The sequence below is a fragment of the Pantherophis guttatus genome, chromosome 2 (genome assembly GCF_059756535.1).
Source record: "Pantherophis guttatus breed Tessera chromosome 2, ASM5975653v1, whole genome shotgun sequence".
Classification (NCBI taxonomy): domain Eukaryota; kingdom Metazoa; phylum Chordata; class Lepidosauria; order Squamata; family Colubridae; genus Pantherophis; species Pantherophis guttatus.
In genome coordinates this window covers 18,136,991-18,159,609 of record NC_142064.1, presented here as the reverse complement: position 1 = coordinate 18,159,609, position 22,619 = coordinate 18,136,991, and the positions used below count along the sequence as shown (strand labels likewise).

The window sequence follows — 22,619 nt, the reverse complement described above, 5'->3', positions numbered from 1 at the left end:
GCTCCTGAGAGTCCACCGGCTCGCCAGGTGCGGGCGCGTGCCTGTGGCGCTTTTTCGCACCTGTTCCCTGCGGCCCCCACCCCACCCCACTCCCGGCGCGCGCGCGCGCGCTCCCTCCCGCGGGCGCTCTCCTGGCAGCTGGAGCCGCTCTCTCGGGGCGAGGCGAGGCGAGGCAGGGGGCGGCGCACCCCGCTACCTGAGCGAGTCACGTGGGCGCTTCCTGGCAAGGGGATGGGCTTTCGCTTGTCAGAGGTGCCGGGGAGGGACGTCGAGGGAGGGGTGTGTGTGTATGAGTGTGTTCCTTCCTTCCTTCTTCTGAGTGTCCAAAACTGGACCTGTCTCCACTCGCTTCGCCTCTTCTCGCCTCCTGGGTTCTCCTGTGGCGGAGAAGGCGAACCTCTTGCGCGAAGGAAACCAGGAGGAGGAGGAGGAGGAGGAGGCGAGGAAAGTTGGAAAACTTGTTCGTCAACTCGGCCGGCTGTGCAGCCGCTTGTGGCCGGGGAGAAAGAGCGAAAGAGAGAGAGCGAGGGAGAGAGAGAGAGAGAGAGCGCGCGCGCGCAGGCATGAAATAAAGAGCGTGAAAGCCAAACGGAGCGACGGTCGCAGAGGGGGGTTCCGCTTGGAGGCGCCCGGGGGTGGTAAGCGAAGGGACGGCGAGGGGTAGGGAGTGTGGGGAGGGGGGGGTTGGGGAAGGAAGGGTTGCCGCGGATCCGGCAAGGAGGGAAGCCCTTGGAAGGCTTTCCTGGGCTTTGTTCTCACCTGACAGTCCGCTGAACGCGCCGCTTGCCGCTCCGTTTCTCCAGATGGACCTGTCCTGTCTCCAGAGTGGACGACGAGTCCCACCTTCCCCCGCTGCCTTGAGTGCGAGAGAGAGCTTATTATAGGGAAGCATCTGGCGGGCGCCAGGTTGGCGAAGGGGGGGGCTTGGCAGCAAGAGGGGTGTCAGAGGGAGTTGCTGGTGGCTGAGTCTCTCTCTCTCTCTCTCTCTCCCGCTCCCCCCCCCCAGATCTTTGGTAACGGATAATGTTTTTCTCACGTTTTGGGGCTTGTTGGCGGTGGATTTGGGCAGGCAGAATTGTGCCTCTTGGGCTGGCCATTGAACGTGCTGATAGAGAACTTGTCCTTTGGCCTTGAACTAGTAACTTTGTGCTAAGTGCAGATAAGTATGCATGTGTGAAAGGAATAAAGCACATTAACATTCTGGCTCTGATTTGTTCTCCTTCCCTTTAATATTTAATCTGGTGATCAATTTTTCTCGAATTTTTTCCATTTGAAAATCTCATACACACACACACACACACACACACACACACACACACACACACACACACACACACATTAAGTGTTTTTTTCTGTCCAAGCACCTGGTCTACCCAATATGGGAGGGAGCATACTGCTTCCCTTTCGCCTTTCAGCTCCAATCCAGGAGCCATTCAGCAAATATAAATTTGATACATACATACATACATACACACACACACACACACACACACACACACACACACACACACTCCTCCTATAATTTCTCAGATGGATTTTTTCTATCTTCAGGCTTGAGGATGCCTCTGGCTGCTGTTTCCTTATTCCTGTCATTAGGTGGATTGACATTCACAGGCAGAGTCTGCTAGCGCTGGGTTTCTAACGGTGAAAAGTGTCTATGTTTCTGAATAAGATCCCTGTTGGTATTTGATTAAAGGAGGCTTGATAACCACCGCAGTTAAAGATGGGGCAGAAACTGTTATTGCAGTTAGGAAATTCTTTGCCCTTTTAAAAACAAAAGACAGAAAAAGAAAAAAAAAAAGCCAAATAGTTGAAGGCGTAATACGTAAATAATTTTGGGATAGAGGATTTTGGAAGGATTTTGACTTGCCACACCTTTTTTTGCTTGAATGTGTGGCAGTAAAACAATCTATATAACATAGTCCTCGACTTATGACCACAATTGAGCCATTTGTTAAACGGGTTTTGTGACCTTTCTTGCCACAGTTTTTAACTGAATCACTGCAGTTGATAAATTGGTATCCCAGTTATAAAGTGAATCTGGCTTCACCATTGACTTTGCTTATAAGAAAGTCGCAAAAGGTGATCTCTTAACCTTGGGACACTGCAACGGTCATAAATATGAACCCGTTGCGAAGCATCTGAATTTTGATCACATGACCATGGGGATGCTGCAAAGATCGTAACTGTGATAAATAACCATACGTCACATTTTTCAGTGCCATTGTAATTTTGAATGATCACTAAATGAACTGCTGTAAGTCAAGGACTACCTGTACTGAAGTATCCTATGCTTCAACACTTGAAGAAATTGGAAATGAGCAAGAATGTTGTCCCTTCTTTCTAATCCAGCAGTTCGAGAAGGATCTGAGTTTCTTGAGGAACTCTTCTAATATCGTAATTTTCATATCCTTCATTTTTAGTGAGCAAAACTTTATCATCTCAACTTATGTGGCCACTCGTCTTAAATTCTTTACATTGGAAGGTTAACACAGTTATAAACAGAATAAAAATCCATAACACAATAATTAAAAACTATGTCACACATATAACCCACCACCAACGTAAAAAGCAGAACCATCTTCAGGAAATCAACACACTCATTCCATTCGTCTAGATCTCCAGGCCCAGTTGGAAAACTAACTCTTTAAAGGCCTTGCAAAAGGCTGAAGGGCTTGGGAACAGTCCAGACTCTGGAGATTTGGGGGATTTATTTATTCAGCATATGGCATATCAAAAAAATATCATGCATGGACTAGCAATAAATACGGTACTAACATGTCACCTAGAGTAAAACACAATAACATAAATGTTAAAAAGATGAGGGTGAAGGTTCATTCTCTGAGTTTGTGGGTTGGTTTCCAAACATTTTGTTACCAGGCTAGGTAACAACTTCAGCAGAGTTTATGGGATGTCAGTGTTCTTCTGTTTATAAGGACTTCAGGTATGGGTGGGTCAAGTGAGGGTCTTGTGATGGGTCAGCTGTGAGTCATCAGTGAGAGTCTTGTGATGGGTCTTGTGATGAGATTACATCAGATCAGGTTCATTGGGAAATGAAATGCTGTTGGGTTGCGTGGATTGCTTGAGAGTCGGTCTGTCTCTGATTGGCTGTGTGGTTGATTTGGATTCTGAAGGGTTCGTAGGCTGGTTGTAGGTCAGTGTATCTGTTGATGGAATTGCTTGTGGAGTGTTAAAAAGATGTATGTTCAAATGCCATTGTCTAGGACTCTAGGCCATTTTTCCACTGAAGCATAGCAACTAGTTGGTATAATTAGTTTGTGTCTCACTGGGCTGTGGGGACCCAGTCAGATGAATATAATAGGATTTAGCTAACAGTGGGTTAGCATATTGGGCAATTTACATGTTGCTTTTCATTTTGGGGAGAAACCCCCTGCAGTCTATATGGCAAGAGTTGGTTCTTTCCAACAACTATCTGACTCTCTGCCTACCCAAATCTTCATTTTGACAGAAGAAGTTACTTGTATGAGTAATGAAACTCTCATTTTTAATAAACTTTGGTCCAGTTGCCATGATTTAACCTTTTTAAGATATTGAAATGCAGCATTGTTGATATTAAAAAAAAATCAGATGAAGTTATATGCCTTCAGCCGGTCACAATGTGATCTTGACGTGGGACCCCCACAATCACACGGAGGGGAGGATACTATGCCCCACTTATACAGAGTCCAGGCAGACGCCATGTGAGGTGCGAATCCTATTCAGGATTGTCAGTTGCTGACATGGTAGTTCAAAGCCTGGCACCTTTTTTGTGGGTCATTTATATGTCTTCCTATGTTTGGGTGTTCAGTGAGCAATTTGGCTTTTCATTAGGAATTGATGTTAAAGATGTTGGGCAGTGGTTGTGCAAGTGATTTTGGGAATATTCTAAGGAGTTTTATTATTCAGTTGAATTAAGAGCACAGATACATTTTTGCCCATTGCTTTGAGTTTTTCACACTTAGGTTGAATCCATATGACACAGTATGGTTGCTTGGCAGGGTGGATAAAAATCAATGATTTTTTTTAAAAAAAATCAAAAAAATCAATTTTTTTTATTTAAATCGGATTTTTTTTTTATTTAAATCGGATTGTTTTTATTTTTATCGAATTTATTTTAATAAAAAACTTTCGGGGTAAAAATCTATCGTAAGTTAGTTTTCTATTTAAGATACATAAATAATTTAGTTTATTCAGCATGAAATGGAGCTTAGTTATGTAGCATGAGGCTGTATATTCTGCAACACTGGGACTATCGGTGAGTCAACAGTGGGTCAAAGGAGTAGCAGAGATGGAGTTGCTCTTTAAAAATTATGATTTAAATCGAGTTGATTTAAATCAAGCCTTTTTACTAGTGATTTAAATCATGATTTAAATTGTGATTTAAATCAACTCGATTTAAATCAAATCCACCCTGTTGCTTGGTTTGAGGTTCATTCATTATAATATTTGAAACTAGTTGGTGTGGTTAGTTTATGGCTCACTGGGTTGTGGGAACCCAGTCAGGTGAATATAATAGTAAGATTTAGCTAACAATAGGTTAGCATATTGGGCAAACGAATCTTTGCTTTTAATAGTTTGCATTAAAATAGTTCGCGTATATAATATGAAATACATTAAAAGAAAAAACTTTCGTAAATGTGGAACAGAAAAAAAAAAAAGGCACCAAGAGAAAAGAAGATAAAGAAAAAGAAAAGATGAAAAAATATATAAGCAATTGGCTTTTGAGCTTCCTCTTGAATTGTATCCTCACATACAATTCCAAAAAGAAATTGTTGGTTAGTAGTATGAAAAGTTTGAATTGTATGTTTTTTCAAGATTTATATTTTATATTTTAGGTTTTAGGTTTTATATTATTTTATATATTTTATCTGCTACCCATGTTGTTTTGAAGCAACTTCAACATTAAGACATGGAACTAAATTAAGGAGGATATATTAAGATGGGAGAAATTAAAATTGTAACTGTTGCGGACTTTTTTCTGTGATAAAATGGTGCTTTTGTTTCAGAGAATAACTGTTTTGACAATTGAACCATTCAAGCAAGGGCAAACACAATCTTAATAATACAGGACACTTAAAAATTTCAAGGATGCACAAAGCTCTGGTCCAGGGACTCAGTGAAAAGTATTCTCTTATCTTCTACCCCCCATCCTTCGTTTAATGAATTAATGCATAGACTGGGTTTTTTGTTATTGCTGGTTTTACTGGCTTAGCTTTTTACATTTTGATTATGTTCAGTGTATTTTTAAAAAAATTGTGAGTAGAAGTCATGAAAGAATAGCATTAGAAAATTTCTAAGTAGCATATCTTTAAAAGTCATTTTTACCTTACTGCTGCATTCTCAAAAGTAAATTCTACATTCAAGACCATAGCTATAATATTATAAATTATTCAAATTCAGTTGTTTTGTCCCTATTTACAGAAAAATAGCAGTAGTCATGTGCATTTGCACAATCAGTAGACCTGAGGGACCCTTCACTCCCTCCCATGGTGGCAATTTCATGGGAAAAACACAAACATGAGGGTGGAAGGGACCTCAGAGGTCTTCTAGTCCAAATCCCTGCTCAAGGCATGATGAGCCTTGTATCATCCCAATCAAATGGATGTCCAGTCTATTTTTGAAAACCTCCAGTGACCCATAACTCTGGGAGCTCTTCAATTGATTAATTGTTCTCATGTCAGAAAATTTCTCCTTACTTCTAGGTTAGATTTCTCTTTAATCAGCTTCTCCCATTATTCTCCTCTCTTCAATTGCTGTGGAGAATATGTCAGTCCTTTCTGACAGCCCCTAAAACATTAGAAGCAGGGGTGGGTTCTACTTACCTTTACTACCAGTTCGCTGTTGATGACCCCGGATGTCATATTGTTGATGACATCCGGGGCAGTGGGCGGGGCCTCCCGCCGGTTTTACTACCAGTTCTTGCGAACTGGTCCGAACCGGGGGCAACTCACCACTGATTAGAAGATAGTCATCATGTCCCCCTAATCCTTCTCTTTGATAGACTAGACATGCCTAGCTCCTTCAACTATTCATCCTAAGATTTAGCCTCTAGATCAGGGGTATCAAACTCAAGGCCTGGGGCCCGGATCCAGCCCTCAGGCTGCTTAAATCTGGCCCGTGGGGCCACCCTGGAAACAGTGAAGGGCTGGCCCGCTATGCCTCTGCCAGCAAAAACGGAGCCCGGGAGGGCTGCGTTTTCACTGGCAGAGGGTTGCAGGAGGCTGTTGCAGCCGAAAACGGAGTTCAGGAGCCCGTTTTCTCTGGCAGAGAGCTCGGGCCACCACAGGCGCCCCCAACATGAGTGATGTCAAACTGGCCATGCCCACCCTAGCCACACCCACTCCGGCCCCCTGAGTTCAAACACAATCCTGATGCGCCCCTTAATGAAATCGAGTTTGACACCCCTGCTCTAGAAATCCTTTGCTGGCTGACTAAATTTTGCAAGGTGAGGAAGAATGGGTGGAGTTGCTGAAACCTCAGACAGGATGGCTTGACGCTTCAAATTTTTGCTGCAGGGCTGTTCTTAAGTGTGGGGGTGTATTCTTCCTTTGCATTCACCCACGTTATACAATTATTTGTGAATAAGTGCAATTAAACAGAATGATTGCCTTCATTCTAAGACATAATATGATTTGTTCCGTTTGCATACATTTAGCTACTTTGTGTGGCTTTGTGTTATAGGAACACAGCCAAAGATGCCTTATTCAGTAAACAGTGATTTTTTTCATGGATGAATAATGGGAATTTAAACTTTTTATTACAAGACTAAAATAGCTTTTCAGGAAGATTGGTTTAGAAACCCTTTCCTGGTGTAGGTTGCGTAGCTCAAGAGATATCTGTTGGTGATTCACCAGAGCAGGAATTTCAGCAAGTTCCAACTAGACTCGAAAAGTGAGGTTGGTCTGGAGATACCACTGTTTAGTCCAGAATTCAGTATGACCTTCTTCAAATATGTACACTATTTACCCAGAGATTCAGATTTTTCCATGTTAGACATGGCAAGTAAATATAATTTTTTTTAGAAGTAAAAGGAGGTTATTTTCCATTAAACAACAATTAGACGTTATCTGGGTTGGTGAAATTGTGACTTTCACCCCTGTCCCTGACAGTGTTGCTGTTGGCACCTTGGTGTTAAAACAAAGCAAATTTATTTATTTTTTCTTTAGGAAAAATTACATAGTAAACATGTTGGGACTGGCACAGTTCGTGTTTTGTTTCCATAAGTAAGTATAGCTTGTAGCAGTGTTTTTTTAAAAGGCTAATTGACTTTAATTAAAGACTACATTAGATAGTAAATTAGATCAAAGTTCAACCACATCATGTCAATTTTTAGCATTTTACAGTTGAACTGAATTGAGGAACATTTTCTAAAATCATCAGATGCTTAGAGCCAGGCTTTAAGGGTTTTTTTCTCCCTTATCTCGAGATTTCCTAGTACTCTCCTATCCCAATATACTAACTAGCTGTGACTCTGCTTAGTGTTTTTCAAAATTAATCAAGGTTCTTCTCTGTCTTTGGATAATATTTCTCCTAGAAGATTTACAGTGGTCATAACATCAAAGAGAATGAACAATTTACTGGCTCTGAAAAGCCTGTACTGTGTTTCCAGCCTATTCTACAGTAATTCCCTTGTCCTTATAGTCTCAGAACAGTAGTAAGTTTTGCCTGTGTAACTAAAGGACATTGATATGAGTTTGTCCCTTGGCTCATTGTCCTGGCTTAAGAACATCAATTTATCGCACAATTATTTCTTTTGTTGCAACAGGAACAAAATAGAAGAAACTACAGTAGTGGAAGTATGACATGAATGTTTCTTCCACATTTAAGCAATTCATGTATATTCAGTCGGTGAAAGTAAAATCACAAATATGTACACCTTTAAGCATTTTGAATTACACCGGGCTTGTAATATACACGCAAAGGATTAGATTGGAAATTGGATCTTCTAAGAAAACTACAGTATACAAGAATTGTGTCCCACTACATTCAGTTTACCTTGAATGTAGAATTGTGTTTGAGCAGAAATCTGAGAAGTTTTGCCAACAATGGAAGTCAGATCTACAATTCTTTACGTGACTCAAGATAATAAAGTAGATTTTCTACCAGAGATGGAAATTTGTTTTTGCAAAATAAACTGTTGCAAACAAAAGGACAATAAACTGTATGTAGGAGAAATAATCTGTTTACTAGGTCTGAAATAAATCAAGCGATGCTCTTTGAGTAGACCAATTTCAGCTTATAAAATAATATAAATATATCGAATCAAACTGTATCTAGGAAAAAGATAAATCACCAGTTTGCGTTTTGACTTAATCAACCTGTTTATAACATGAAAATAGGTTTCTAGTGTTTAATGGATTTTATATACTGTATAGTTTTGAAGGGTAAGCATGTGTTTGTGTGTGTGTGTGTGTGTGTGTACAGTATATATGTGTGCATGTATAACTACAGCCTTAGTAGACCAGGAAGTAATGCCAATTGCGTAAGTTTTCTTTTACATACTGTAAAAGGAACATGATAGAACAAATAGTTCCTTAAAAGTTCAAATATAGAAGATATGGATAGGGTAAATGACATCATTTGGGGCATTGAATTCAACTAAACCATTCCTACATGGAAGGAAATAACCACAGGTAATCCTCAATTTACAACCATTCATTTAGCGAATGTCATGGCAGCACTGAAAAAAGTGACTTAAGACCAAACCTCACACTTATGGCCGTTGCAGTGTCCCTGTGGTCACATGATCTTGGTTCAAATGCTTGGCAATTGGCATGTGTTAACGATGATTTCAGCATCATGGGATCACTATTTGTGACCTTCCCAGCTGGCTTCCAACAAGCAAAATCAAATCAAAATTAAAAATCAAAATTAAAGATCTCAAATTACGTTCATGTGATCTGTCTTAATTACCATGGGAAAAAAGGTCATAATATTGGGAGTGGTCACGTAATGCCTCATTTAGTGACTGCACTGATTAACAACAAATTTTCTGATCTCAATTGTGGTTGTAAGTCAAGGATTAGTTACATTTGAAAAACTCTTTAATGAGGTAGGTTAACAAAAATTGCAACCCAGGAAAATGGCTTATTTTGTTATCGTATGGATGCTTACCATAAGACCAGGACTTTAAATGGTTTTACTTTAAAGAGTATGTTTTACTTAAGAGTATTTAAAGGCAGCAATTCCTTGTTTTAAAAAACTGTTAACTGGGAATGGAATGGAATGGAATGGAATGGAATGGAATGGAATGGAATAGAATAGAATAGAATAGAATAGAATAGAATAGAATAGAATAGAATAGAATAGAATAGAATAGAATAGAATAGAATAGAATAGAATTCTTTATTGGCCAAGTGTGATTGGACACACAAGGAGTTGTCTTGGTCCATACGCTCTCTATGTACATAAAAGAAAAGAAAACTATTAACTTTTTCACTATATTTTGCTGCTCTCCTTTGTGAAATTAACAGTGATTGTAAGATTTGCCCTACTGCAAAGGTGGAGAGTGAGTGGCTTTCGTAGAAGTTGACTTTTATCATTTCTTCTTACATTGCCTGTGATCGGGGTCTAGAAATAACTAAGCAGATATCTCTGAAGATTTAAGAATGGAATGAAACTGATGGTTTACTCATTTTTTTCATCCTCGGTGACTGATTCAAACTTTGTGCTAATTGAACGGATTGATGAATCACACTAAGCCAAAAACAAATAAACTAACTTTGCATTACATGTAAATTGAGATAGTTGGTTTAACAGTCTAAGATAATGGTTTGCTCATTAAGGTCTATTGAAAAAAAATCACTATCATTAACGTTCTGAGGCACAAACAAAAAAGCAAACCACTTAGCTTTAGTGTAGTAAACTTGGTGTCTAATATTCAGGGACTTTAATACATTTAAGATCACATTTAGTGAGATGTCCAAACTGTGATTTAGAGAGGTGGGAATAAATTCACAACGAGACTTGCATTCATATTTGTTTATTTATTAAATTTATATGCCACTCCTCTCACCTTGTAAAGTGATTCTGGACAGCTTACTATTAAAATAATATAATAGATATTAAAAATATTAAGTACAAAGTCAAGAAGCAAAAAAAGGCAAGATCAGTATTGTAACAGCAGTAGTATCTTCTTAGTTAATCCACTAACGTTGAACACCCACATTGGACCCCAGACTGGCAAAGCCAGGTTTTAATGCCCTTCCAGAGGCCAAAAGAGCGGGGGCAGACCTTGCCTCAAGCAGAAATATATTCCATAATGTGGGGGCCAAAGCAGAAAAGATTCTGCTTCTAGATCCAGCCAAAACTCTTTGACTAATGGGGTCGGTAAAGGTTGCCCTGTCCCGTATCTCTAACTCGGTGCTTATCTCTGTTTCTTAGATGAGGGAACCAGTGTTGTCCGAAGACCCTTCCAGTGGTCATGGGACAGCATAACTATATGCCGAAGCACACAGAACGCTGTTATCTTCCCATCCAAGTGGTACCTATTTATCTCCTTGCATTTGCATGCTTTCAAACTGTGGGCAGGAGCTGGGGCAAGGAACAGGAGCTCACCCAGTCATGCAATGTTTCGTTCTGTAACCTGGCCTGTCAGCGTTTCAGATGACCAACTCAACGTCTTTAACCACTGAGCCATCATGCCCCCTATTGTATATATAGCATGCCTCTTCTGCTGGATTGATGTTGTGACCTAGGCTTCCTGAGTCATTAAAACACACAAGTAGTCCCAAAAACCTCTTTTATTGCAACAGCTGTGAATTACATTCATTCACAGCTGAGTCCCAATTAGTTGCAAAAAGTCCTTCAGGAGAAGTCCTTTGGGATAATCACAAACCTTTATCTCCCCTGACACTCTATCAAAGACCTACTTGGCAAAGCCACACGGATTCTAGAATCAAACAGAGATGCTGACTGGGAACAGAGTTAACAACGCTGCTTTCCTGCAAAGTGCCCACATGCCTTTGCTCCTCCTTTAAGCCTTATGGGAAGGGCCAATCATCTCCAGGCCTTATTCCCGAGTCGTCCCTTTTGTTTTAACTGTTCATGCCTTCTGGCAGCTCTGCGCATGCGTGCACTAGGAACAGGCTTCTCCTGTTCCTCTGCCTCTCTGCTGTCTGACTCTGAAGGCTCCTGAGTCCGCACATCACTCCCAGATGGCCCTGGCCCCTTCTCTGCCTCTGATGCAGAGCCCTCATCCAGGCCTTCCCCAGACTCCAGGACTGGCCCATGTTCATCCCCAACCTCCTCACTGTCTGACTCCGCTGCCAGCTCTACAGGCTGCTGACGGACCACAACAACTGAGTGGGCCAGATTGATAAAATTGAGGAGAGATGGTTCCTCAGATAACCTTGTTCCATATCGTGCAGGGCTTTTGAAAATGATAACTATACACCTGTTTCTTATCCAACACAATCATAATGAAGTCCTTGCTTGAAATATAAACCAACCACAATTTAGTAAAATTTCTAAACCCTAAAGAATTGGCGGCCTTTTTCTTTAATTTCCTAGTATTGGAATTGCAGAGAGATCTCTAGAAACAAACCCCAATTCTGGTTAGTATTTTGAAGATCAATGCACACCAAAACAACTGGACACAAGGACATTTTTTTCCTGAATGCCATCACTCTGCTTAACAATTAATTCCCACAACACTGTCAAATAATTTACTGCATTACTATTATTCTTCTCTTCCTTACTAGTATCTATCTCTTCCAGGGGTGGGTTCTACTTATCTTTACTACCGGTTTGCAACGGGGCCGGGCGCACGCGCGCATGCTTTGCACAAATGCACGCTCTTCTGCGCAAGTGCAGAAGCTTTTTGATGACATCAGGGTCAGTGGGCGGAGCCTCCCGCAGGTTTTATTACCGGTTCTATAGAACCAGTGTGAACCGGGTTCAACCTACCACTGATCTCTTCCCACTTACTACTATAACCGTGTTGCTTCTATCTTTCAATTTATATTGTTTTTATTCGTTTCCTAGTACGATTTGATAGCTTATTAGACTATCACTAAGTGTTGTATCTTTTCATTCTTGATGAATGTATTTTATTGTCCTTATGTACACTGAGAGCATATACACCAAAGACAAATTCCTTGTGTGTCCAATCACACATGGCCAATAAAGAATTCTATTCTATTCTATCAGCCAAGTCACCTCACTGTGATATAACACGTTGCAGAGCAGTTCACACATTATCATAATTTAATATAAGTGAGCTCTTAGTTAAAACTATGGCTACATTTAGACCAAATTAATCCAATAGCCATGATTAGAACCTTGTAGCAAATTTTAATGAAAATAGAATCCTTTCCTGATAGTGGAAAGGAAAATTATGGTAGTTAGATGAGAGAAAAGGAGACAAATTAGTTAAACTTCATTCAGGATATGTTGTAAAAAAAAGAAAAAAAAGTCCCTGGATTTGTAGTAGCAAATTTTCCACATGAGAGCAGTAATTACTAATTAGTCATAGTTTATGCAATTCCTAAACAATGAATGAGGTCACGTTCATGGACCTGTAACACCAGTGACTGGGGGAAAATGGCACTTCTCATGTGCCGAAACATATGACACAAAGATATAGAAGCAAGGTAAGTGAGGAATGACTGATTCATGATTTGTTTTACTCTGATGTCTTAAGAGCAAGGTTATGATGGGAAGCAGATCCGGTAGAGTGAATGTGTACAATTGGCCACCTTTATTATTAGATCCATAAACAAATTTTCAACCAAGTAGAATCTATCTAATAAATCTGATAGAGAATCAAAACCTGGTTTCCATTTTTACTGGATCAAGGAGACTTCTTAAGTTGTGATTGTGAGACTTTCAATTTCAAAGGGACTGCTTTCCAAGGTTTTATATTTCAGTGTCTTCTGAAAATGTAGGAGTTGTATTTGTCTTCAGTTATTCACATGTCTATGGCAGAGGTGGTATTCAGCAGGGTCTTACCAGTTCTGGAGAACCGGTAGTGGAAAGTTTGAGTAGTTTGGAGAACTGATAAATACCACCTCTGACTGGCCCCTCCCCCATCTATTCTCTGCCTCCCGAGTCCCAGCTGATTGGGAGGAAATGGGGATTTTGCAGTAACCTTCCCCTGAAGTGGGGTGGGAATGGAGATTTTACAATATCCCTTCCCTGCCACACCCACCAAGCCATGCCATGCCTACCAGGCTACGCCCACAGAACGGGTAGCAAAAAAATTTGAAACCCACCACTGGGGGGTATCCTAGTAAAGAAAGTTGGTTATATTAATTTATGTGTGTGATTTTTCTCCAGAATTTAAGCTATATTCATCTTTCTCTAATCTAATGTTAGCAGTCTTTCCAATTCTCTGCACAGAGACTTGTCATCTCTGTCCTAAAATGTATTACTTTGGAGTTGCTTTGTTTTCTAGATTCCAAAGAACTTCATAGGCACTGAAAGAAAACCTCAACAGTCACTCAAGCGGACCAATATTATCATCCTTGCAAATGGAAAATTATGGATGACATTTAAATGTGATTCTTGACAAACTCATCTCAGCATTTTTAAGTATACTTTATTACTCTGCATATTGTAGAGATTATGTTGTTTCTTGTTCTTTGGGTTCTGGCAGTGATAACTATAACTGATCATAGAGATCCAAAAATCTATATGAATCTAGTAGCACTGTTTCCAACTAACAAATTGTATTAAATGACATTAGCTTTTGTGAGCTCATTTAGATGCATTGAGTGACATGTGTGCTATGGCTCTTGAAAGCTCTTGCTTTTTTATAAAATATTGGATTTTTGGCTACTTTAAACTAACATGGTTCTCCTTCTACAACAACTTCATAGAAATCCAGTAACTTTTAGAAGATTTAGTGGCTTGTTCGCACATTTCCTTTCCAGTTGTTGCTAATTTTCATTTCTTAAATTGTTTGGTTCACTTGGGCTGCTTTCTACTACCACTAGTATTTGTACCAATGGCGTAGTGGTGAAAATACTCGCCTCCCACTTGGAAGGTTGAGAGTTCAATCCTAGATAACTCCGAAGGGCATCCAAGCAGTAAACATTCCGCTCCATCCAGTCGCCCCGACTCTACCCCGAATTAAGGGATTACAGGGTCATAAAAAAGGGAATTTTTATTTTGGTCCAAAGCTTGTATTGTATGGTGGATACTTAAATCAACTCAGTCTCTTGTTCTTGACAGCTCAACTGAATGATGCAAAAAAACTAAAGACTAGCTTTTCCATAAGCAGGCTGACACTAAGGAAAACCTGGTGTGATGGGAGAAGCTAAGAAAGGAAAGATTAAGTTTAAAACGGGTTGGATTTGATTAGGGGTTTCAAAGAACTAAAATCCAGAATTTTCCCCCCAATAAATTCCGACGGAGAGGCAGATGGCAAAGATCTTGTCAGCTCTTCCATTCTAGGTTCCCCCTTTCTGGCTCTCCTGGTCATGTGACCCAAAGTGGACCAGCTATTAAGCGGTTGGAAAGAATTCCAGAAGCTACTCTCTGCATATTTTCCCTACCTTGCTTAATCTGGGATTTCTGGTGCCGCCTGAGTTGTTTGTGAGGCCGCAATAGACATGAGTTTGAAAGCCGTATTACAAGGGCTACCTGTGTCTTTAACTTAAAAATCTCCCAGAGCCATCCTTAGTTTATCTTTTGGAATGACTTCTAAGTTAAATCCTTTTATGGTGGGTTTTAAAAAGCAGCAAAATAATTCTGATAAAGCACAGATGAAAGATAATAATGTATTCACAATAATGCTTTGTTCTGTACGTTCAGACTTGTCTAGAGACTATTTTCAAAAAAACTCAAACCCTGAAATCTATTAAAGTTGAGATGCATTAATTAAATTTTGCTTCTAAATCTTTATTCCAGTGTCATTGGTAAGCATTATGCCATCAACCAGTTAATATATTTCTTAATTCACATTTATTGCATTAAGCAGGTTTCTGCGTTCTGCTGTATAATCTCATATTTTTGGATGCTAAAAATTAGGAGAGAGAATGTGGCATCACAAGAACCCATGTATAAAGACTGAAAATTCAGACTTGAGATCTCTCAAGATTTATTATTTTGATTTATTTAGATGTACTGCAGGGGTGGGTTCTACTTACCTTTACTACCGGTTCGCAACGGGGCCGTGCGCGTGTGGTCGCTTCGTTCACGTGCGCATACTCTTCTGCGCAGAAGCATTCTGATGATGTCGGGGTCGGTGAGCAGAGCTTCCCGCCGGTTTTACTACCGGTTCTATAGAACCGGTGCGAACCGGGGGGCAACCCACTGGTGTACTTGGAAAATAATGTAGATACGTTATAAGCACGGTGCTTTGGTAGGGTATTGCCAAATCTTGTAGGTTAGCCATAATTTGCACAATTGCAGTTTCGAATCGAAACATTTGATTGACTAAGCCAAATTCAAATAAATAATTCTGATGTGATGATGAACTTAGCACATGATTCTCCCATCATATCCAGGCACATTGTTCAACTGAAATTTTTACTTGCGTATTGTATGTACTACTCTTGAGTAATACTCTTAGCAAAGTGGTTAAAAGTCTTTTTTGTTTATTTTACTTCTGTGCATAAAGTAGATTCTTGCTGTATTGTATAATGCAATAAATCATCTTACAATGATGCTCTCTTCAGTCGGGCACAAATGTTCTCCAAAATAGATGGCTTTTGTGAAGACATGAAGTTTAAAATGTTAAGTGTTTCACTACATTTAGACTCAAAAGCTTTTAAATGTTATTTGTACATGCTTACACACCTGTTTTCATCTGATTTCACATTAAAATGAGATAAGATATATTGATATATTGTTATCAGCTCAGTCCTGTATGTACCATCCAAGAAATGTTGTTGGGTGACCCTTGTTTGTAAATGATATATTTGGCTTTCAGTTCCCTAATAGTATTCTGTTCTTTTACAGTTTTTTTATAAAATGTGATGTGAGTTTAGTTTGGATCTGGTATTTATAAGAATACGTTTGAATTATTTTGAATAGACTTTGGCCAGGAGTTCATTTATATTCATCTTGGAGCTTAGAAGACTTCGTGTGGAACTATCACAAGTTAATCTTTATTCACACATTTTTATTTATTTATTTATTTTATTTTAAATTTATATACCGCCCTTCTCCCTGAGGACTCAGGGTGGTGTACAGCCAGAATTAAAAAACATGAAATACAAATATTAAAAACAATTAAAATATATATAAATTTGGCCCAAAATTAAAAATACAAACCAATTAAAGCATTTAAAATTTCTTCTTAAGCCAGCCCGGCTTGCTGGAAAAAGTGGGTTTTAAGGGCACGGCGGAAGGCGCTAAGGTCTTGGATTCTCCTTATCTCTGGGGGCAACTGATTCCAGAGGGTAGGTGCCCCCACAGAGAAGGCCCTCCCCCTGGGGGTCACCAGCCTACATTGATTGGCTGATGGCACCCTGATGAGGCCCTCTCTGTGGGAGCGCACAGGACGATGGGAGGTCGTTGGTAGCAGCAGGCGGTCTCGAAGATAGCTAGGCCCGATGCCATGGAGCGCTTTAAAGGTGATAACCAGCACCTTGAAGCGCACCCGGAAGACCACTGGGAGCCAGTGCAGCTCACGCAGGAGAGGTGTTACATGGGAGCGCCACGTCGCTCCCATCACCACCCGCGCTGCTGCATTCTGGACCAGTTGGAGCCTCCGGGTGCTCTTCAAGGGGAGCCCCATGTAGAGAGCGTTGCAGTAGTCAAGGCGAGAGGTGACTGTGCACAGGAAATCCTGATCAAGAAAGGGCCGCAACTGGCGAATCAGGCGAACCTGACAAAAGGTCCCCCTGGTTACAGCTGTCAGATGTTCCTCCAAGGACAGCTGCCTATCCAGGAGGACTCCCAGATTGCGAGCCCCTTCTGTGGGGGCCAAAGACTCTCCCCCAATAGTCAGTGATGGAGTCAACTGACTATATCGGGATGCCGGGAGCCACAGCCACTCAGTCTTGGAAGGGTTGAGCCTGAGCCTGTTCCTCCCCATCCAGATCCGCACAGCCTCCAGGCACTGGGACATCACTTCAAGGGCATCATTGGGGTGGCCTGGGGTGGAGATGTACAGCTGGGTGTCATCAGCGTACTGGTGGTATCTCACCCCAAAGCCACGGATGATCTCGCCCAGCGGCTTTACATAAATGTTGAACAGAAGGGGCGAGAGGACCGATCCCTGCGGCATTCCACAGATGAGAGGCCTCGAGGTCGACCTCTGCCCCACTGCCAACACAAACTGCGACTGGTCAGAGAGAAAGGAGGAGAACCACCGCAACACGGTGCCTCCCACCCCCAACTCTTCCAGCCGGTGCAGCATGATACCATGGTCGATGGTATCAAAAGTCGCTGAGAGATCTAACAGGACCAGAACAGAGGAGCAACCCCTGTCCCGAGCCCTCCAGAGATCATCAACCAACGCGACCAATGCTGTTTCCGTGCTGTGCCCAGACCTGAAACCCGACTGGAACGGATTTAGATAAGATGTTTCCTCCAGGAATTGTGGGAACTGTCGCGCGACCACACTCTCAACAACCTTCGCCATAAAGTGAAGGTTGGAGACAGGACGATAGTTGGCCAATATTGCCGGATCCAGGGACGGCTTCTTGAGGAGAGGCCTCACCACCGCCTCTTTCAAGGCAGCGGGAAAGTGGCCCTCACTCAGCGAAGCGTTGATAACACCCTGGAGCCAGCCTCGTGTAACCTCCTGGGAAGCCAGTACCAACCAGGAGGGACACGGGTCCAGTAAACATGTGGCCGCACTAAGTCTCCCCAAAAATTTTACTTATTTGAAAAAGGAAGTTCTCTAACACAATAGTAAAGGTAAAGGTAAAGGGTAAAGGTAAAGGTTCCCCTCGCATATATGTGCTAGTCATTCCCGACTCTAGGGAGCGGTCTTCCTCTCCTCTTCGTTTCAAAGCCGAAGAGCGAGTGCTGTCCAAAGATGTCTCCGTGGTCATGTGGCCGGCATAACTAAATGCCAAAGGCACACGGAACGCTGTTACCTTCCCACCACAGATGGTCCCTATTTTTCTATGTGCATTTTTTTTTACATGCTTTCGAACTGCTAGGTAGGCAAAAGCTGAGACAAGTAACGGGAGCTCACCCCATTACGCGGCACTAGGGATTTGAACTGCTGAACTGCCGACCTTTCGATCGACAAGCTCAGCATCTTAGCCACTGAGCCAGCGCGTCCCCAACACAATGGTAAAGTTTATTAAGAGACATTGCCAAGAAACACCAGATTAAACCACTAATGTTTACAAAAATAATAGACTATGAAGAGATAAAATAAAGAATGCATAAATATCTGTATTTACATATGTTATTAAAGGCATTGTTTAATCAAGCCATAGTGCATAGGTTTTACAAACTGCAGTGGTTTGTATAACATGCTGAGTGAAAAAGAAACACTATAGCATGTGTGACATACTAAATCACAAATTAGTTAATTGTATTTTAGCCTAGCATCAAGAGAATGCAGTGTTGGTTTATATGTTGTATGAATGTAGATAGTCATGTCAATGGTATAAGCTATCATTAAGGTTAGCCAGGTTTGGTAAAGTTTGACAGTACCGCCAGTGACCTTTCCTGACACAAGATTGTGAACTGTGAGATTAGTTTGTGCCGGTTCAGCCTTGAATAATTTATAGCATAGTGTATTTTTATCCATTTCAAACTCTGACCTGGAAGTGACAGTAGGTTTTAAAAGTATTTTCTACTTGGTCATAAAAGATTTGCATGAGGTTTCTGAATAGGAGTTTAAAGACATTTGTTAATTTTTTGGCCTTCTGCGGTGTTTACAAGTCAAAAATCTTAGACATCAATTTGTCAAACCAATTTGCCATGGTTTACTCATGGAAAGTTTGTACCTGCCCAGATATGGAAAAAAGAGGAAAAACATTTTGTACCGGAAGAGACGTTGTTGATTGCTGATTTCATTTCGCTCCAGGGAAAAAAAAATTCTCTCTTTACCATAAAGTACTTTTAGGAACATTCAGCTGAGTTAGGCATACTTAATCACCTGTATGAGAAATCTAAATTATGGGCCATTTCACATTGCAATGTTGGTTTTGCTTAGCAGATTGTCAAAATTCGGATAAGGGCCAGATCAGGGGTGAAATCCAGCAGGTTCTGACAGGTTCTGAAGGTAGCAGAAATTTTGAACAGTTCGGAGAACCGGTAGCGGACATTTTGAGTAGTTCGGAGAACCGGCAAATACCAACTCTCCCTGGCCCCAGAGTGGGGTTGAAATGCAGGTTTTGCAATATCCTTCCCCCAGGAAGGGGGAGGGAATAGGAATTTTGCAGTATCGTTCCCCTGGAGTGGGGTGGGAATGGAGATTTTGCAGTATCCTTCCCCTGCCACGCCTACCAAGCCACGCCACAGAACCAGTAGTAAAAAAATTTGGATATCACCACTGGGCCAGATAGTAGTTAAGATGAAACACTTAGAAAAGGTAAACAAGGTTTGGGAAAGTTTTTTTTTTATAGTATATGTATGCGTGTGGATTTACATACATGGCTTGCCTTGGCTTACTTAGCATAGCCATGGTCTAGCATGTCATCTGAAAATTGGTGGCATTTTTCCCTTCAGCATAATTTCTATGATTCTAATATTGTTTTTACCTTAGGCCCTTTCCAGCTTGGTGGCCTGGGGTGGAGTGGGGCAATCTGTGAGTGGCAGGTGAATGTACGCGCGCGTGCCCTCCACTCACATAAATGGAGCTTCCTGCGTGAGTGCAAGCACCATCCACTTGTGCAAGTGGAGCTTCATGTGGGTGCATGCACCTGCCCACTGCTCGTGCGAGTGGAGCTTCACACGTGCATGCTTGCCCATTTCTCCCGCAGCCCGGTTTTGAACAGGGGGATCCCTGCCTTAAGCCATAACAAAGCATGGAATGAGATGAACCAAATGTGATTTCATCAAATATAATTATAAAATATATTTCCCCTTCTGTTTGCCAGATTTTTTTTTTTAAAAACTAGCTCAATATATTAGGAAACTACACACATGCACGCATGCACATGTACAGATAGTCCTCGACTTATGACCACAATCGAGCCCAAACTTTCTGTTGCTAAGCAAGACATTTGTTAAGTGAATTTTGCTCCTTTTTATGAACTTTCTTGGCACATTTGTTAAGCAAATCACTGCAGCCAGAATCTGGCTTCCCCATTGAGTTTGCTCGCCAAAAGGTCACAAAAGAGCCTTGGTAGTACAGTGGTCTAAGGCACCCTGTTATTAAGCTGGTTATTAAGACCAGCTGCCAAGGCTCAAGGTTGACTCAGCCTTCCATCCTTTCTAAGGTAGGTAAAATGAGGACCCAGATTGTGGGGGCAATAAGCTGACTTTGTATAAATATACAAAAGAATGAAGGCTATTGCTTAGCGCGTTGTAAGCCGCCCTGAGTCTCCAGAGAAGGGCGGCATATAAATCAAATTAAAAAAGGGGGGGGATCACATGACCCCGGGACACTGCAACAGTCATAAATACAAGCCAGTTGCCATGCATCAGAATTTTGATCACATGACCATGGGGATGCTGTAACGGTCGTAAGTGTAAAAAACAGTCATAAGTTGCTTTTTTCAGTGCCCGTTGCAACTTTGAATGTTCACTAAATGCCCTGTTGTAAGTTGAGGACTACCTGCGTCCGTTTCAGATTTGCAACAAAAAACTTTCCAAAGCCTTGTTGCACCTCTCAAATGGCATTTTAAATTTATTATATGAAGATGTAATCTTTTCTCCTACTATTTTCAAAAGTCTATATCTACCTTGCTTTCCCTTCCCTTTTCATATGACATCTATCAGAGTGAAGTCAAAGATACTGTTTAGTATCTTTCTAATTTTAAATGCTTCATAATAATGAGCAGACTATAAAATCCTCCTCTTTTATTCTTTAAGAATTTACGAGGTTGGCAAATCTGGATCCACAGCTCAACCACATTCCAGTCATTAAGGAGATGTTTTCATTAACTGCGCCATCAAAAAAAATTATGTAGTTCTTTTGATGCTATAGTAAGTTCCCTCCCATCAGGCATAATAGGTGCTATTAGGATGGTTTCCCTTGGTGTTTTAGTGACTAGGAAACTTATTATGATTAGGATTTAGGAAACTTCAGGTTTTATTTTTTTTTCTCTTTTTATTTTTAATATTCTAATAAACTGGTCCAGTGGTAGGTTTCAATTTTTTTTACTACTGGTTCTGTGGGTGTGGCTTGGTGGGCGTGGCATGGCTTGGTGGGCATGGTGTGGCTTGGTGGGTGTGGCTTGGGCGTGGCAGGGGAAGGATACTGTAAAATATATATTTTATATATATATCTATATATATATACCAAGGCAAGGCAAGAGCCTTGGTACTACAGTGGTTTAAAGCACCCTGTTATTAACACAGCTGCCTGCAATTTACTGCTGGTTCGAATCTCTCCAAGGCTCAAGGTTGACTCAGCCTTCCATCCTTTCTAAGGTAGGTTAAATGAGGACCCAGTTTGTGGGGGCAATAAGCTGACTTTGTATAAATATACAAAAGTATGAAGGCTATTGCTTAACGCATTGTAAGCCGCCCTGAGTCTCCAGAGAGACTTTTTTTTTTATATATATAAAAAAATATATATTTGATTTTAATTGGTTTTAAATTTTGTAATTCTATCTGTTTTAATATGGCTGTATACCGCCCTGAGTCCTTCGGGAGAAGGGCGGTATAGAAGTCTAATAAATAAATAAATAAATAAATAAATAAAAATCTCCATTCCCATCCCACTCCAGGGTAAGGATACTGTAAAATCTTCATTCCCTCCCCACTCCAAGGGAAGGCTATTGCAAAATCCCCATTTCCTCCTGATCAGCTGAGACTTGGGAGGCAGAGAATAGATGGGGGCGGGGCCAGTCAGAATTTTTACTACCGGTTCTTCGAACTACTCAAAGTTTCCGCTACCGGTTCTCCAGAACTGGTCAGAACCTGCTGAAACCCACCTCTGAGCTGATCAGACATTTAAGTTTGCATTAATAAAATAAATGCATAAACCTGATGAATTATAATGCTGCTGCTTTGACTTACTGTGTGTTGCACTATGTGAGCACAACCCTAAAAAGAAAACTCCAGTACTTCTGAAGTACTTGTGAAAGAGAAGAAAATTTGGTAAGGTAGGTGTGACTTGAATAAGTTCGAGAAAAGACATAGCTGGGAGTGCTTTTTCTCCAGTGGTCACAAGTTGAGCCCTGTCCTCATTTGCATGTCTTTACCTTGAAAGAGGTAAGGACAAAAGTAGAAAGAAATGATACAAATTTCATGGAAATTCCCATTTTGCAGTCTGTTGTATTAAAGTTCTGTAAATATTTATGATTGCTGTAAATGTATTAACAAGGTATTGAGGTTGCTTCTTTGAATGGATTACATTTGTGTGTGTATATATACATTCATTCCTCCTGGCACTTGCTGCTCTTCCTGAATTTCTGAACTTGCATCATCGCTTCTTCTGAATGCAGTCTATGGGGATTCACAGTCATCTAGGTCACAGTTGTCCCTAAGGCTCTTTTTCAAAGGAAACTGGACTTTCTTTGTTTTTCCTTGAAGATGTTTCACTTCTCATCTAAGAAGCTTTATCGGTTGTTCAGAGAAGCAAAAACATC

At 41.0% G+C, this 22,619-nt stretch overlaps 1 protein-coding gene across 3 annotated transcripts in view; it reads left to right on the top strand.

Annotated features, from left to right (window-relative positions):
• Positions 1 to 244: 244 nt before the first annotated feature.
• Positions 245 to 22,619, top strand: part of ATP8B1 (ATPase phospholipid transporting 8B1) — a 97,911-nt gene continuing 75,536 nt past the window's right edge. Inside the window, exons 1-2 of one of the 3 annotated variants that reach the window (XM_087885590.1) lie at positions 581 to 638; positions 10,384 to 10,483. The gene's annotated coding sequence lies outside the window, so the exon portion shown is untranslated. Of the gene's footprint in view, positions 639 to 10,383; positions 10,484 to 12,496; positions 12,594 to 22,619 lie in introns of those variants that run through there. The other 2 variants (XM_034442475.3, XM_034442478.3) reach the window with 2 other exon arrangements.